Source organism: Pteropus medius, unplaced genomic scaffold (assembly GCF_902729225.1).
Source record: "Pteropus medius unplaced genomic scaffold, Ma_sr-lr_union100, whole genome shotgun sequence".
NCBI lineage: Eukaryota > Metazoa > Chordata > Mammalia > Chiroptera > Pteropodidae > Pteropus > Pteropus medius.
In genome coordinates, this window is record NW_024352787.1 from 17,454,679 (window position 1) to 17,471,782 (window position 17,104).

The window sequence follows — 17,104 nt, forward strand, 5'->3', positions numbered from 1 at the left end:
GGGTACGAACTTTCTAAGATTAAAAACAATAGAAAAAAAAGAGAAAATAGAGGAAGATATTAGACAGAAAGTTACCTGGGCTACATATAACATGTCCTAGGAAAACATAAACATCAAACTGAGGTAAAGAATTACAGCAAATATCCGAAGCTTAATATTCTTCATATGTAAACCATTTTCCAATTCAATAAGGAAAATATTTATTTACTAACAGAATCATAACTAAAGGATATCATTCTTAGGGCAAGAAATAAATCACAAATGGTTAACACAGGAAACAGGCACTCCTATAATCTGCTAATGGAAAAGAAAACTGTTTAAATCTTTCTGGAAAGTAATTAGGTCATAAGTGTCAAAAGCCTTAAAGATTTCAGACTTTTGACCTAGTGATTCTGCTCTAGTATACATTCTGAGGTTACAATTAGAGATATAAACATAACACAAGATTGTTCATGGCAACTTTATGTAAAACAACAAAATTTGATTCAACCAAAAAATAAATTCTGATATACCCATTTTAATTTTCAAAAACATTACAAGAATATTTTCAAACAAAATTTGAAAACTACAAAATTTTTGAGCATTATAAATAATATTATTTATTAAATGTAAGTTATGTAATTATAGGTTATTTTTATTATTTATAAAAGTTTGTCTTTAGTTGTTTTTTCATTAAAGGATGGTCAGAAAGGAAAATAAAAGGCAAAATTATAGTGATTTTACTTTGTCTTTCATTAATATAACAACTTAAAAGTGTAAGAATTTTTTATATCCTTAATCAAATTATACATTGAATATAATTAAATTTGTGGATTTTTTTATCACGCGCATTTTTATTTTCAATAAGCAAAATTTATTAAACATACATATAGTCGTACCTTATATATTTTATTTACAGTTAACTGCAAATTAAAGAGTCTTTTTCAGAGATATATTTTAAAATAGGACCACAAAGTTTAGTCGTGTATGAATTGTTTATGTGGATTACTCTTGTCACCTTAACTATAATGGGAACTGGGGGGAAATTTTCTTCTTCCATAAATCTCTTGGTAACCATGCTTAGACAACATCTAGGGGGAAAAAATTAAAGATTTGTGACTTTGAAAGCAGATGCTTTTAATTCTTTCATGCCTGGTACCCTATTGGACATTCATTCAGACAATCTGTGTAGTTATATAGCTAAACAAACACTTTAACCTTTCTAAACCTCATTTTCATTATTCGTAAAATGGGGATTATGTGACACCATGGATGTAAAGCCCCTAAAAGAGTGCCCGCACACAGTAAGCACTATGGACATGTTCTCTTTCGACTCTCATTGGCATTCTTGGCCCATGGCAGAGCTGCACTGCCAGGTCACAGAAGTAGAAGGGAGGAGTGCCAACTCTGTGGCTGGGCCCACTTCCCAGATTGGCTCCTCCCTCTGCCTGGGCTGTGTTTCACTTCAGGAAAGCATATCCTGGATACACCCAGGGCAGAGGCATCTGTCCAAGCAGTTCTGATGATTGGCCACATGGTTAGAAATGTATTCCTTTGTAGGCCTTGTGAATCATTTACTGATAGCAATAGTAAGTAAGGAATTCCCACACTGGATGTGCAGGTATTGTCTGTCACTCAAACATAGGGCCTGTGTGTGTGAAGGCAATTCACACTCTGGTTGCCATTGTTAGTCATAATGGCCTAAAGTTTAGAATAATCTAAAGTTTAGAATGTGCTGTATTAAGCTGTAACACACTGCCAATCAAAGAAAGCCTCCAGGCATACTGCCAGGGGCCCTTTCTTGCATATGGGCGAGGAGGGAGCTGGTGGACAGAGGGAAGAACTTTATTCTTTTCTAATTGATTCTTTTTTTTAAAGAAAATTTTTGCTAATAATGCCACTTTCTGTTCCAGGACAGAATTGCCTGTGTGAAACTAATATTTAGGTAGGTGCCATTGCCCACATCATGTTTATTTTCCTACAAGTATATTTTTGAGACCTCAAAGTGAGACACTCTTTTCAATAAGTTAGAGGTAAAAACCATTTCCTCTGCTAAAATGCAAATACCCAAGGGGTGATCATATACCCTATTATTCCCACCTACCCAGGGCTGATTTGTGAGAGCAGGCTTAAGGAAGTGAGAGGAGCTGGTCTCTCAAAAAGAGGAAATGTTGAGGTTGCAGACCCCACTGAAGAGGGAGGCAGTGGAGAGGGAACTGGAGACATTGCCCTCATCCCCCATGGCTGCTCCAGTCTGCTTCTTCTAGTTCAGGGCATAGGAGTATAGCTCCCTCTGCCTGCAACCCCTATTTGGGAGCTCCATCCCTTTATCTCTCTCCCTTTGTGACCCCTAGCAAGCCCTAGGAACATTTGTTTGTGTTCAAAATTCTCTTGAATGTTCTTTCTTCCTCAAGGCTAAAGATGGATTTTGTTGTTTCCTTCTTAACAGATGAGGCTTGAAAGCTTTGGTACCTGCCTAGGCTAGAGTTAAAGAAGCAAACTAGAAGTTCCCCTGATGCTTTAATAATGTTTGTATCAGGGGCAAATTAGGGAAGGATTTTGAGAATTCCAGATGTCAGCGAGTCCAAGTGACACGTGCAGTATTATAGGAATCTCACACTCTCTATTTTCTCTAAAATTTATTTAGTCTTTTATACATTTACCTGCCTGAGTAATCACCTCAAGGCCTGATCTATTCTTGCCACACCTGAAGCTGGAAAAGGGAGTGACCTCCCAGTGAGGCTTCCCTTCAACCAAGAACAGAGAGTGTTGCTAAGTTGTTTCAGAAAAGGAAAGCCATTGCAATAAGTGCTTTTTGAAGATACCTGATTTGAGCTTTCTCATGTCCCATCAGCACCAGCACAATTGGGGGCTTTTAAACATACCTGGTGGACAGGTAACTTATTCTCTTTTTCAAACTAGGAAACTCTTGGCTACCCACTGTAAACTAAATACTTATCTCCTTGGAAATCTCAGAAAAGGTCTGTGTGATATCAAACACCTATGCTGGGAAAAACAGGGGCAAACAAAGCCATAAGAGACTGCCTTTGAAATGGAGCCTGGGAACCCTGCAACCGCATAGAGTATTTGTTTGCTTTCCTTGTTTCCCCAGAACTGTGCTTACCTGGAGGCCACAGCCTGTACTTTGTCATTTGTCGGGATGAGGAGGGGCAAGGGAAAGGAGGCACTTTGGCTGGCTTGTCAAAGCATCCCCAATGGGAGACTGTTTAAAGAGTTCCTATCTTCAACCGGCAGATCCTTTCACTTGGGGATGTGCCAAGGGCTGCAGCTGACTCAGCTTGGGCCCAATTTTGCTGTCATTACTTAAGCCCAAAGTTCCTGGTTCCCTGGTTTTGGTGGATAGTTTGTCCACATAGAGAGGGTAGACACAGCACCTTGGCTGGGGCTACTTTTTCATTAGGTGTTATTTTTCTCCATGAGCTCTAATTTCTGGGATCAAAGAGATTAGGAAAAAGAAGCGCTCTTTTCCTTGAGCAGCCCAGTTGAAGGCACATTAATCCCATGTTGCTCAAGCAGGAGGGTGGGGAAGGAGACACCGAGTTTCCTTCATCTATAATGAAACAAGAGCCCAGTCTTAAAGTCTTTCAGATGAAAACAGATGTACTCTAATTACTTTAGTTGGGAGCTGTTTCTTATAAGGATGCAATAGGAAGGGGCCACTCTTTTTCAGGACTGAAATGCCATATAGGACAAAACACAGAGCTTGCTGCCCGATGTGTTTAGTGTTCTTTGACCCATGCTTTTCCCTACTCCAGGGCTCTGCCATTAGTGGTGCTGTATTGCCTCCCTATCTCTGCACTCATAAAGATAAAAGAAGAGATTTGTTGAAAATGGAAGAAAAATAATATTTTAATATATGTCAATGCAAATTAATATATACTATAAATTATCAAAGATTTTTTTAAAAAGTGGCTCAGCTATAAATTTGCAGTTCTTCCTCATTTAGGAGCTTTTGGGACCTCATAATCTGGCATCGTGCTATCTTCTATCAAATTCTGATTCTCCTAAGAGCATGGTATTCTTCCTAACAAGGTGATCTTCCCCTGATGACTTCATTTTATTCAATCAGAGCTTTTCCTCATAGTTCCTGGTAATAAAATTGCTCCAAGTTAATTTTAAGGACGGTCTTTACCAGGAATTACTAATCATTTTTACTTCCCACCAATCCCATCTGGAGATATTGACTACCTACTCTGAGGCAGGGAGTAGGAGCCTGGAGACTGGCATTCTCTGCCATTTCCCCACAAGCTCCTCCTCTTTCTGTGTGTTTCCTAACTATCCCTGAGATTCCTGTTCTGTATTCTCTGTCTTTGGTGACTGTGGAAGGAGTTAAATTCTGCCCCTTGGGTTAGATCAGAGCATCGTCTATATTAAGTGGAAATACAAACTAGAAATCCCTGCCTGTGGAATGGTGGCAGAAATACCCTCCATAATTGCACCTCAGGAGCTGTTCTGTTTAGCCATTTAATGCCCTCTTTAGTTAAGGCTTTGATTACTTAAGCCATAAAGAGGCTCCAAGCTTTCCTGCCCCTCCCCCAATATTATATGTAGTTATTGAAAAGTGCCACGCCTCTCATAACCACCTCTCCAATCATCATCACTAACTACCTTATACTTGTAATATTAATTCAGTTTTCAAGGTACTTTCTTAATCTTTGCCCCATTTGATCTGCACAAAATCTATGCTCTATTCATAGTACTTGCTATTACTCTGACTTTTTTCAAATGAATATCCTAAAGGTTACATGTCCCAAGGTCAAGACTTGGCTCAAGAGCACATGGCTAGTAAGTGGCAGGGATGGGGTGGAGACTGGGGAGGGAACCAGATGCCCAAGGCATTCACAAGGCTCGGGGCTCCTCCTCAGTTTAGTCTCTTTCTCATCATTTGTCCAGCTCTGAGAGGTGGGAATGATGAAGTTTGGAAAGGATCTAATAAACTAATTTACATATGATAAGAGTAAATACTGAGAAGTTTCAACATCACTTCCCTCAAGGACATTGCATTTTAATGAGCCTCATTCAGTTATATAACATAAAAGAATACTTTTCTAAATATGAAATTGCAGGCATTAGTGAGAAGTTAATTGGGGAAATGTTCATGGAATATGGGAACATTCTGACACCTTTCAAATTTTCATCTTGTTCAGGATGCCCATTGCATGAATTAACTCCCTGCTTCTCATGAGGCCACCCCTTCTCTGTGTTGATTTCATACCTCCAGAACTTTGAATACAGGCAAAGAGGCTTCATTTCCAGTCATTTTATGGTAGGGTCTGTGTTGTGTTTTGATTTCACATTTATTCACCAAAAGTGTTTCTGTTCTTCTCGTGTACTTTTGAAGCATCCCAACAACTCAAACCAAGGACAGTGGCAAGCAGCATGAGTTAACAATTATGCATATGCAAGCCTAGCTCAACCCTGTGACTCTCTTTCACATTTGCTGCTTATTCATAACCCAAGCCCATCTGCTGCACAAGTAATGATCAGCTGCACTTGTTTCAGATGTCAACCACCCCAGCTGTTTGTCTCTCTGTAAATACAAAATGAGGAGGGAGCAATTATTACAATATTAATATTCTGGCTTGATTATTTCAATGCAGTGAAATGAAGACTGATGAATTTCACTCTGGTCCCGCCATCATCTCAGCCCCATACAATGCATACCTATGCAGCACAGCCCAGGCTATAACCTCCCAGGAAGATCCAGGTAAACCTCAGAAGTTCTGCTATGAACCAGGCCATCTAGAAATGCCAGGTGAAAGTAAAGACTTGCTTGGATCCTGCAGGGCTTTGAGATTGAAGTCTATATTGAAATTAAGAATGAGGCTTGAAGATGCCCCAAGGAGCTCAGGCAGACTCTTAGATCTGCTTTGATAGAGATTCCAAGTGTCAAAATAATTTCTTCTAGCAGCATTCTTTGATTTAAAATAAATGTCAGACAAAAGCTATCATCAAGAACATGTTTTCATCTCTGGTTTTTCTTTACTATTCTGAGGCAGCAGGAACTGGAATGATCGGACTTATCAAGAAAGCTTCCTTCAATTACTTTATAAACTTTATTAAGCATCAGCACACCTTCCTTCAGTCATAAGTATGCACTGAAGCACCTTGAGTGAGGGGCTACAAGAGTCAATACAAAACGTTTTCTTCCCTCCTCAGACTTCATGCTGGCTGATACTGGGATAAGCTCTTACAAAAAAAAGATGAAGCATAATTGATCTGCGTGGCTTCAGTTTTTGGCTCAGCCACTTATCATTCATGTGTTCTTCAGAAAGGTTCATGACCTGTCTGTGCTTCAGATTCATCATCTATAAAATGAGAATAGGATTGTTGAGAGGATTTAAAGAGTTAATAGATGTGGAGTGTTTAGAACAGGCCCTGGCACACACTAAGTAGAATGTAAATGTTGCTATTGTGCTGTTCCTCTATCTTAAAGGGCTTCAGTGTGATAACATTTTGGGGTGGGGTACCACCCAAGGGAGACATCGGAGAAGTACATGTAAATCATGCCTTGGACAAATGAACTCAATAACTAGAGAGAAACTGGAGGTCAAAGGAACAGCAAGAACAAAAAGATGAAGAAATAAAAATTTGGGGGATGTTAAAGTTAATTAGGTCCTTCAGGGGACAAAAGTGCAGTGTGCATGGTGGCAGGAAAGAGTGATAGGGTGAAGAGGGGAGTTAAATTTAGAAGATTAGAAAAGACTCCAAATGACAAACCAAGGAATTGGGACGTGTTCTCATAAGGAATGGGAAGCCTTGATAAGTTTCTAAATAAGAAAATAACTTAAACAAATCAACATTTTTAAAAAAGTTCTAGAACCAAGCCATTCGGAGTATTGAAATGGCAAAAACATGGGGAGACTCCAGCAGTGTAAAGTAAGGTGAGTGTCTGACCCACTCAGCAGAGTGCAGATGAGTGCACAGGGGGAGCGACCCAATGGCCGTGTGGGTGAGAAGTTCAAATAGAAGATGACAAGTGAAGCTCAGCTTTCAGGTGCATGGGAGGATGGAGACCCTATTTGCTGGCACAGAGAACACAGGAGGTTAGAGAGGAGCAGCAGGATTCCCTTGGTTCTTGGTCCCTTTAGGGAGTTCCTGAGATGCCAGTAAGCCTCAGAGGCAGGGAGCAGAAGCCACATCATCTAGACAGCTTTTCTTTCATCTGTACTTGAACAAGCTACTTCTCCTCCAGCAACAGGTATGACCCCTGAGAGGTTATCCACCTCACTACGAAGCCAGCCAATCACTGCCACACCAAGAAAAGGGGTCCTAACAAGCTCTTTTTTGGCATGGAGTTTTGTTCAGCTTATTCTAACTTGCTGTAAGAGTTCTGCATTTTATAATGGAAAGTCTTATTTTGTGAAGCAGCTTCTTTTCATATATGTGTACGTGTGTGCGAGAGACAGAGAGAGAGAGTGAGAGAGAGAGAGAATTGGGGGAGGTAGTGGATCCAAAAAGAAGAGTCAAATTTGCATGATAAAATTTTAGAAACTCCTAACCCTGTCTTCAAAAACCTCTCACCCATCTCACTATTCTGAAGTTTCTTTAACAGAAGCTGATTCTTTCTGTTCAGCTTAACTACATACATCACAATGGGTAAAGTTTGTGGGTGAACCACCTCAATAACTCTGTGACCTTGAGCGAGTTATTAACACAGCTCCCTCACTCGTTAATGGTAATAACAAGGATTATAAGGAGTACTATAAGGATTAAATAAAATAAGACAGAAAACCCTCATATCTACTAAGTGCAAAGTAAACGTAATTTATTAGTGTTATGGAATACATTGAAATGCTGACCCTCACAGTCAGGGTGCTCCTTCCCACACCAGGCCACAGAGTGAGCTGGTAAAGTTCTAGAATACCAGCTCAGCCACTGTGTGTCCTACACCTCTCTGTCTGAGCTTCCCTTTGTATAAAATGAAGGTGCTGACCATATTCCTACTGCTTCCAGTTACCATGCAGATGAAATGAGTTAGTAGATGTAAACTGGTGAGAGTGGTGCCTGGTGTACAATAGGTACTGATTAAGTTTAGTTAATGATACTTTTAAAGTAGAGGAAAGGTAGAGACAAGGGAACTGGTGAGAGAGACAGTGCCATTGATCCCGAAAACCAGCTTTTCTGGACCAAGACCTGAGCATACAGCAAGACTACACTGTCCCTGTGCTGTGACTATAGGTTCTATAGACTCTCCTTCTAGTGTCATTTCCAAACTAGAACTAAAAACAACTCTTAATGTTCAGCATAGGTTGTCCCAACATGATGACTTGGTAAAATGGCATTTGTTTGGACATATAAATTTAAATATCTTTATTAAGTATTACATTCTTATATAGTCACCACTTTTTGAAGAGTAAGAACAAGCTGGGAAAATGAGGAGGGACACATGATATAGCTCAAGGCCTAAGAGTAACTGCTTGCCTGGGAAAAAGTGCATGTCTCAGTTTTAGAAATCTCAATACATATGAATCAAAATCTACTAAGTTTATAAAAATGGAGTGTAGTTTTCAAAGAATGAAGAAAATTAATCACTTCCATTGTCGAAGGATTCTTTGCTTCAGGAGGGGGAAAAAAACAAAGAAAATTTAAAAAGTAAAAAAAAAAAAAAAAATTTAATTTCTCGCATAATCTCTTTAAATGGCATTCTTTCTTGGTGAATTTCAACCCTGATTGAGTTTGCAAATATTGGGTTTATACTGCAGTGCATAAACCATATGTTCCTGAGGAGAGTTAAAAATGTGTAAAGTGAGGTACTCCTATAGAAATGATATTTAGGAGAAATTAAAACAAAACAGAGAAAAAGAGCTCTTCCTTTATGAAGAAATGGAGTAATTTAACTCAGAGTGTATGAGCTTAAGACATCAGCTGAAAAACAGCTGCTCCTCAGAGGAGAATAAGCCAGAAGAGTGAGGTTGAGAGGAAGTTGAGATGAGAACTGTTTAGTTCTTTAATGCTCCTGTGTGTGGATAAAAGAGTGAGAAGGAGGGGACCTTTTTTGGCATGAGCAGTGGTTCCAAGTAGTTCTAGAAGTTTCTGCCTCACTGAATATGACCTTCCTGCATGGCGGCTGGAGTGGAGGACCAGGGCCAAACACATGGCGCAGTGATGTAGCAGGGCCAGCGGGTCAGGCACCTGTGAAGCCGCAGCCACAATACTTTCTTCAGAAGCTGCTTTTTAACTTAGCAGAACACAATTTTCCATCCCATATGTGCAAAGCATTTTATCCATTAGTGTTTTGTTGGCTTCTTTGGGCTTCCTTTTTTCCATTAAAAATAAAAAATAAAAAACAAAAACTCCCTGAACTCCAACTCATCACACATAAATATTTGCCTCTGAAATCCACTCCAGTTTTTTCCTCAAAGACTGGCATATTTTAACCTGTAGAGGCTTAACTGCCTGCATCTGCTTTTGATTAATGCAAGTTCTCTCTTTCCTGGGTCAGAACCCAATCACATTAAACAAGGTACTTTGCTAAGTGTCGTGAGGCATAACAAGGGATCATGAGCAGCTGTCTTAAAGGAGCTTATATTTTAATTTAATGTAATTTCATTTTAACTTAATTTCCATGTAACTGCCTGTCTGATTTCCTCAAATTCTACTGTAGAGTACACTCTCCCCTCCCCCAAATAAATGCTTTTAGAAACTTGCAAACTGATACTTTGAATTCTGTATAGTTTAGGTGGAGAATACATGTGTATATGTGTGTGTGAGAACACACATACACGCACAGAAAGATGCATAGACATACAAAATAACTACCTTTAATTCTCTCTTGTGACCATGACTTATTGTTATTTTATAAAAATTTAAATGCTGAGTAAGACTCTGAGATAATAGTTTGCTGTTAACTGAGTGAATGGCATTTTATAGATTGCGTCATTTTTTTTTTTTTACTACTTTCTTTACTCATTTCTTCTACCCTCAACCCCCGCTTCTAGCAACTACCAATCTGTTCTCTGTATCTGTGGGGGCTTTTTTGGTTGTTTGTTTTCTAGATTTCACATATAAGAGCGATCATATGGTATTTGTCTTTCTTTGACTTATTTCACTTAGCATAACACACTCAAGCTTTACCCATATTGTTGTAAATGGCATTTCATTCTTTTTATGGATGAATAATATACATATATATCACAATTTTTAATTTACTCATCCATCAATTAATATTTAGGTTATTTCCGTATCTTGGCTATTATAAATAATGCTGTAACAAACATAAGCATGCATATATCTTCTTGAGTTAGCATTTTTATTTTTTTTGTATAAATACCCAAAAGTGAGATTGCTAGATCATATAGTAGTTCTATTTTTAATTTTTTTGAGGAACTTCCATACCTTTTTTAATAGTGGCTCTACCAACTTACATTTCTGCTAAGAGTGCACAAGCTTTTCCTTTTCTCCACATCCTCACCAACACTTATTTCTTATCTTTTGATGATAGTCATTTTTACAAAAGTAAGGTGATATCTCATTGCGCTTTTGATTTGCATTTTCCTGATAATTAATGGTGTTGAGCATCTTTCATGTACCTGTTGGCCATTTGCAAGTCTTCTTTGGAAAAACATTTGTTAGATCTTCTGCCTATTTTTAAAACTGATTTTTTTATTTATTTTTTGCTATTAAGTCATATGACTTTGTTTATATATTTTGGATATTAGCCCTTTATCAGATATACAACTTGCAAATATTTTCTCCCATTCAGTTGGTTGCCTTTCATTTTGTTGATGGTTTCCTTTGCTGGGCAGAAGCTTTTTAATAAAATATAGTCCTGCTTATTTACTTTTTCTTTGTTGCTTTTGCTTTTGGTGTCAGATTAAAAAAATCATCACCAAGACCTATGTCAAGGAGCTTACTCCCTATATACTTTTTAGGTATCTTACAGTTTTAGGTCTTAGATTCAAGTCTTTAATCCATTCTGAGTTAATTTTTGTATATGGCGTAAGATAGTGGTCAAATTTCATTCTTTTACATGTTGTTGTCCAGTTTTCTCAACATCATTTTTTAAATAGACTGTCTTTATGCCATTATATATTCTTAGCTCCTTTGCCATAAATTAATGGACAATGTATGCATGGTTTTTTGGGGGGATCTCTATTCGGTTTTATTGATCTGTGTCTGTTTTAAAGCCAATACCATTCAATGTTATAACCAAGCTTTACTTTAAACAATATGACATTTGTTTGAACCTAGAATGAAAGATCCTTTGTCATAAAAACCACATGTAACCTAGATGTGACTGACCATGGTGAGGATGGTTTCAAAATGGAGAAATGCTGGAGTCAAGAAGAGTATGGAGTGAATGAAGACATGTAAGAGTGAAACAACGATGAACTACACAAAAAAAAATGATTGTGGGAAGAGAATGGAAGTCAAGATATATTCAAAGGTAAATTTGTAGGACTTGGTAGTTTCCTGGATTGAGAGAAATAAGGAAAGGTTGGAGTCTCAGTTTATTCACTAGTATCTGACTAGGTTCTTAGGAAGACAGCATTCGTGTTTATTGAGATATAGAATTCATGTACAGTAGCAGGTATGGGTGAAAATTAAATAAATTAAGTTTGAGATTGCTGTGGGAAATCTAAGTGTATATATCTAGCCAGCAGTTGTATATGTAGAGGAGTGAGTATAAAGCTGAGGAGAGAAATCATCGTTAGAAAGAATAAGGTAGAGAAACAGAAATAATCAGTCAGATAGATGGGTAAGTTGTATAAGTCAAAGACAGAGAGGATTAAGGCATGAACAGCTAACTATATATATCAAATAATGTGGATGTCCAGTAAGATAAGGATTGGGACTCGTTCACTAGATTTGTCCAAATAGTGGTGCTTCCCAGACAGCTGCTGTGACATATCAGGGAAGAAGATAGCAGTAGAGAGTTTGGGAGTTGGTAGAAGGCTATTAGGCAGAAATGACAGTGATTGTAGCCTCACAGATCATTACATTAATCCTGGTATTTGGTCTGCAACTGCATGGCCTTTAGTTATAAAAGGAATTAGAAAAGCTTGTGCAGTTGTGTGAAGGCAAATCCATGTGCATTCCTAGGAAATGCACAGAGTACAGAGTGTCATTTTAGTCTCTAATCCCATTTTGTTCTAAGGCACAATGTATATGGCCATATATGTGTCCCCAGGAACATGAAAGGACTCAGTTGCTTTCAACACATAAAGGTAAGAATTTTAAGGATCTATACACATTGATAGAAATAAATCATGATGACCCTAAGAACATCAATGCATTTACAAAGCTCCTTCATCAATCTTACCTGGCTATTGGGTAGCAGACTGACTAATACCAGCATTTTCAGTTGACAGATGATATAATCAAATTGTCAGGTGTCTTTTAATTACAGTTTACTAGGCATTAGAAGTTCAACTAGAAGTGATATTCAGAGATGGCCAAACCTATAGGGCCTCATCTGTGTGTAAGGGATTTTTTAGAGATATTGATTCAACTTAGTTTCTCTACCAACTCAGTCCCTACAGTGTGTCCAATCCTTGAATCCTTTAAAATGTAGAGTAAACAGTTCTAACATATGACAGAATTATAGAACAACTCTGTATTTAAAAATATCTCTCTGAATAGGCTAACCTTTATATTCAAAGAATATGTATGTGATAAGTTCTTCCTTTAGCGGTTGTGGTGCCTCTGTGTTGATATACCCAGAGTGCTGACTGGTTCCCTGTGGCACACAACAGGCACTTAGAAAATATCTGTTGAGTAGTTTGTGGAAGGTGTACATTGTGGATACCTCCTTATGGTTAGATGTACTTCACAGCTACAGATCAATCCTTGAAACCTCTGTAACCCCAAATTTCTTCCCCATACCCTGTTCAGGATGACAGCTTCTGGTTGGTTCTTCTGACCTGAAACCATACCTGTGTAAGACTCCTTCATCCATGGCTATGTATACCCCCTCACCAATTCCTGCTCTTCATGGGAAATATAAAAATGCTCATAAAGAATAAAGGCAACTTAAGTGTGCATTTCAGTTATTAATGTTATCTCTTGACCTTCTCGATTCTGAGCTTCGTAACCTTTGTCTACCTGACTAGATGACCTTTAACCCCTTCTATGTTGAGGTAGCCTATCCTTGTGATCAATAGTGTGGCTTCTGGCATTGCACTACCTGGGTTAACTTCTTATCTCCACTACCTCTATCATTGCACTCTGGGCAAATAAATTGCTTAGCATCTCTGTGCCTTGGTTGCCCCATATTTAAAAAGGGGATAAAAACGGAACCGCTCTTGTCTAGTTATTATGAAGATTAGTCAACACATATTATGCGGCTAGAATAGTGCCAAGGACCTGGAAAAAATTCACTAAATGCACTGTAGTTGTAGAGTAGTGGTTGTTATTACCTACTTGCTTAAGCATGGTGGCCTACAGATTCCTAGATTCCTGCACAGTGGCTTAGCCAATGGAATGGCCTTGAAGAACTAGGAGTCAACTCTCGCCTGGCCTTGCTGAAGGCTGCCTACAGAACAATGTGCACTTGAGCCATAGATCTTCCAGCAGATCTCCAAAATGACGAATGTCCACTTGGGCTAGAAATTTCTCTCCCAATTAGAGGAGGTAAAGAGAAAAGTCATCATAGTTCTCACCAAACTAAATTTTATTGCATGGCATTTGCTGATCCTTCAAGTCTTTCCTTTTTTAAAATTATCTCCAGACCCACTCAACTTCCAGGGAAGAAGAGAATTCTGGAGATATTCTAGAATTAAAGAGAAGCTAGACACATAACAAGAAGCCATAAGCTTCCTTCATTTATGAATCTTCATTTATGAAATCTCTTCACTGATGAAACCAATTTCATAACTCCTTGGACAACTGGTATTACCTAATTTTGGATAAATCTACTAGAACAGTGGTCCCCAACATTTTTGGCACCAGAGACAAGTGCTTCTTTGAGACTCTAATGCCTGCTGATCTGAGATGGAGCTGAGGTGGTGATGCTAGTGCTGGGGAGCAGCTGCAAACACAGATCAAACTTCTCTCACTAGCCCGCCACTCACTTCCTGCTCTATGGTCCAGTTTCTAACAGGCCACAGACTGGTACTCCGATCTGCGTCTCAGTGGTCAGGGACCCCTGTGCTAGAGGATCAAGCCCAGCCTACTCAGATGATCCTAACAAGAAGTGAGTCTGAGAACCATCTCTCCAACAAAGATACCAGGCTGCAAGTCCCACGTGGCCACTCATATGTCCCTGTGGAGGTCTGAGCACAGAAGGAATTCAGTAAGGGAAACAAAACAAAATAAAAAACAAAACCACAACTTCAGCGAGTAGTAAGAAGAAAAGGGAAATCTGTCATTTCTTGCTATACCTCACAAGCTCTTCTGGCAAAGAAAAATGACACCAAGGTCCAGGTAGGCTTCAAGTCATTGCTAATAATAGAGGAAAGATTTTGGGGATGAAAAACTTAGTAGCAGCAGCAGCAGCAGCAGCAGCAATGGTAGCCTTAATTTATTGAACACTTACTATGTGCCAGACATTGTGCTCAGTGTTTTGTATGCATCTTCCCATTTTATCCTCACAATTCTCTCCTAGCAGATCTTATCTAGTGAGTTAGTGTGGCAGCTAAGAGGACAGGCTCTAAGTCAGGGCTATTAATAGCCTCAGCACTATTGACATTTGGGGCTGGAAAATTCTTGGTTGTAGGAGCCATCCTGTATACTGTAGGAAGTTAGAAAGCATACCTTTCTCCCCACTCCCACCCCAGTTGTGACAACCAAAAGTGTCCCCAGACATTTCCAAATGTCCTCTGAGTAGCAAAATTACCCCTGGTTGAGAATCACTGCTCTAGAGTCTCAGAAAAAGCACAAAGAATTCTAGCTCAAATGATTGCTACCAATGTGGCTGTGTACTAGTTTCTCACTAACAAATATACCAATTACATCCTATTTTAAAAGTTTTAACTGAAATAATTTCTGTATCATGCTTAGAATAGCCCATAGGAAGTTTCAATAAATGTTAGCTGTTTTTATGACTTTGTTTTCTTTTTTTTTTTAACAGATAAAGAAACTGAGAATTAGAATAGTTAAATAACTTGCCACATTCTCAGCTGAGGTGTAGCTGAACTGGAGTTCAAATCCAGACCATCTGTCATTGCTAGGGGCCAGTGTCCTGGCCACTCCTCTTTGACAGCAGCAGAGACTGAAGTGGCCTGAGCAGCTCAGCCAAGGTGGCCATAGCAATTCCCTGGCATTTGACATTGTTTGCTGGCAGTCACAAGTGGTCACTATCAAGGATTATTATTTGTGTATCCATGAGTCACAATATGCCAGATTCATAAGAGCCAGATGTCACAGCTGACCCAGATGAGGCACTCAGACAGATCCCACGCATTTTGTGTGTCAGGGCTTATCCATTCATAAAATAGCTCTTTCCCAAAATATAAGTCTTGAGAAAAATATCTAAAGTTGGTTGAGCAATTCTGAGACTAGTTGCAGTGGATTTCCAAGTTTCTCCCCCTACCCTCCACCTCTCATACTTTTAATTCTGGGTTAATTCTTCCATAATTCAAGGGCATGGTACCCATCATTTGACCCAGTAAAAGAAACAGGAATTGACAGACATAAGTAGGTGACCATAGGATAATAACATTATTTTTGCCGTTGTAAATCTTAAAGCTACAGAAATATTTTGTGGTCAAAATCAGGCAGTGGTATCACTAACCCTCTCTCTGCCTTTTTCCCTTTTCTTTTTTTCAAACTGTGGACAGAATCACTTTCTCAGAAGTACAGATGAAAGACCCCCCCAAAAATGCATGCATGTATACATACCAGTCTCAGGAGTGCAAGGTGTCTGGAGTAAGCATTAGAGAGGTTCAAGTTGGCTCTCCCTGTTAAAATTACAGCTGCACCAAAGATGGTACAGAATATCAGCCCAGGCCTCAGGAAACTTGTCCGGTCCTCAGGAGTGAGAAAATGCAGCTGTGCTGGATCCGATAGGCTATGGAGGGTCAGGCTTCACTCTTCTCTTCACCACTCTGTCCAGAAAGAAATGTCAGGGAGATGCCCCCACTGCACCAGGCAGCATCTAGGCAGCCATGGTCAAAACACAGGTATCTGTCATTCTGCGAGTGTTCAAAAGACAGGTGAATTTTCTTTTTTAAAACAAGAAAACAAACAAACAAACAAAATAAATGCAAAAAATAAACCTAGGGTTTAGCGTTTTTCATTTTTCATTTTCACTTTTTGTTTTCCTCCAGGGGTTGAAATTTAATCTCTCTTTTAGCAAACTGGAGCTGGCTCCCTCTCTTCCCCTGGCTTTTTCTTCCCAGTGTACTCTCAGTGCTTATCCTACAGGTACACACTCAGCTGATTAGGACGACTGTGCATTGTCCCCTAGGGCTATTGTCACCAAGGAAACATGTTTGAGGACAGGTGCTTTCCATCTCTTTCCCTCCCACCCACACACATACAGCATTAGCTATGCTGACACTGCTAGTCTTCAGGTTCAGCACTTGTCAGGTATTGGCAGTGAAGGAATCCCTTCACAAAATGCACTCAATCATGGGGTATCCATACATGTGAGTGTGTGTCCAATTCACCTGCAAGATTCCTCATTTCCCACAGGTCCCACTAGTGCAGTAATGAAAGTGATGCAGCCTCATTCAGTAGCAGTTATAAGATTTGGCTGAGGGCTCAGCTTTCCCCTCTTCCTAGGATGTCCTCTCTGACATTTCACCCCTTCCCAAGAGGCACTTCTTGTGAGACAACACAAACATCATTCACCAGCTGCACCCCACCCTTTAGCTTGATGACCTACATTACTGGCTAACACAGAGATATTTTTTAGCTTAACTTACATCCGGTTAGGCATAAGGATATTTTTAAGACTACTTTGTGGGGGGTAAAAACACATCAGGGGTTACTCCAAATCTATTTCAAATCAGAGTCTCAGGCCAACCCTGCAGAGAGAGCCAGAAGGAGGAAATGACTCACTCTCCAGGAGCGTTGCTCTCTTAAAATTCCTTAAACTCTCTCCCAGCACAGAGGGCCAGGGGCCATCACTGAAGTTCAGCTGCTACTTGAAATCAAATCCTACCTAAAACAGCACCACCTTACAGAGGAAGGCGATGTCCTAATGACATGTGTCTAT

General features: G+C 39.3%; 1 long non-coding RNA gene across 2 annotated transcripts; it reads right to left on the reverse strand.

Annotated features, from left to right (window-relative positions):
- Positions 1 to 3,916: 3,916 nt before the first annotated feature.
- On the reverse strand, positions 3,917 to 16,722 carry LOC120591645 (uncharacterized). Of its 2 annotated transcripts, none has more exons than XR_005649939.1 (3): positions 16,554 to 16,722; positions 15,784 to 15,989; positions 3,917 to 5,530 (listed from the first exon to the last, which is right to left on the reverse strand). It is a non-coding gene; the product is annotated as an uncharacterized LOC120591645 (long non-coding RNA). The 2 variants fall into 2 exon arrangements; XR_005649940.1 differs by lacking the exon at positions 3,917 to 5,530 and adding an exon at positions 6,043 to 6,308.
- Between the last annotated feature and the right edge of the window lie 382 nt (positions 16,723 to 17,104).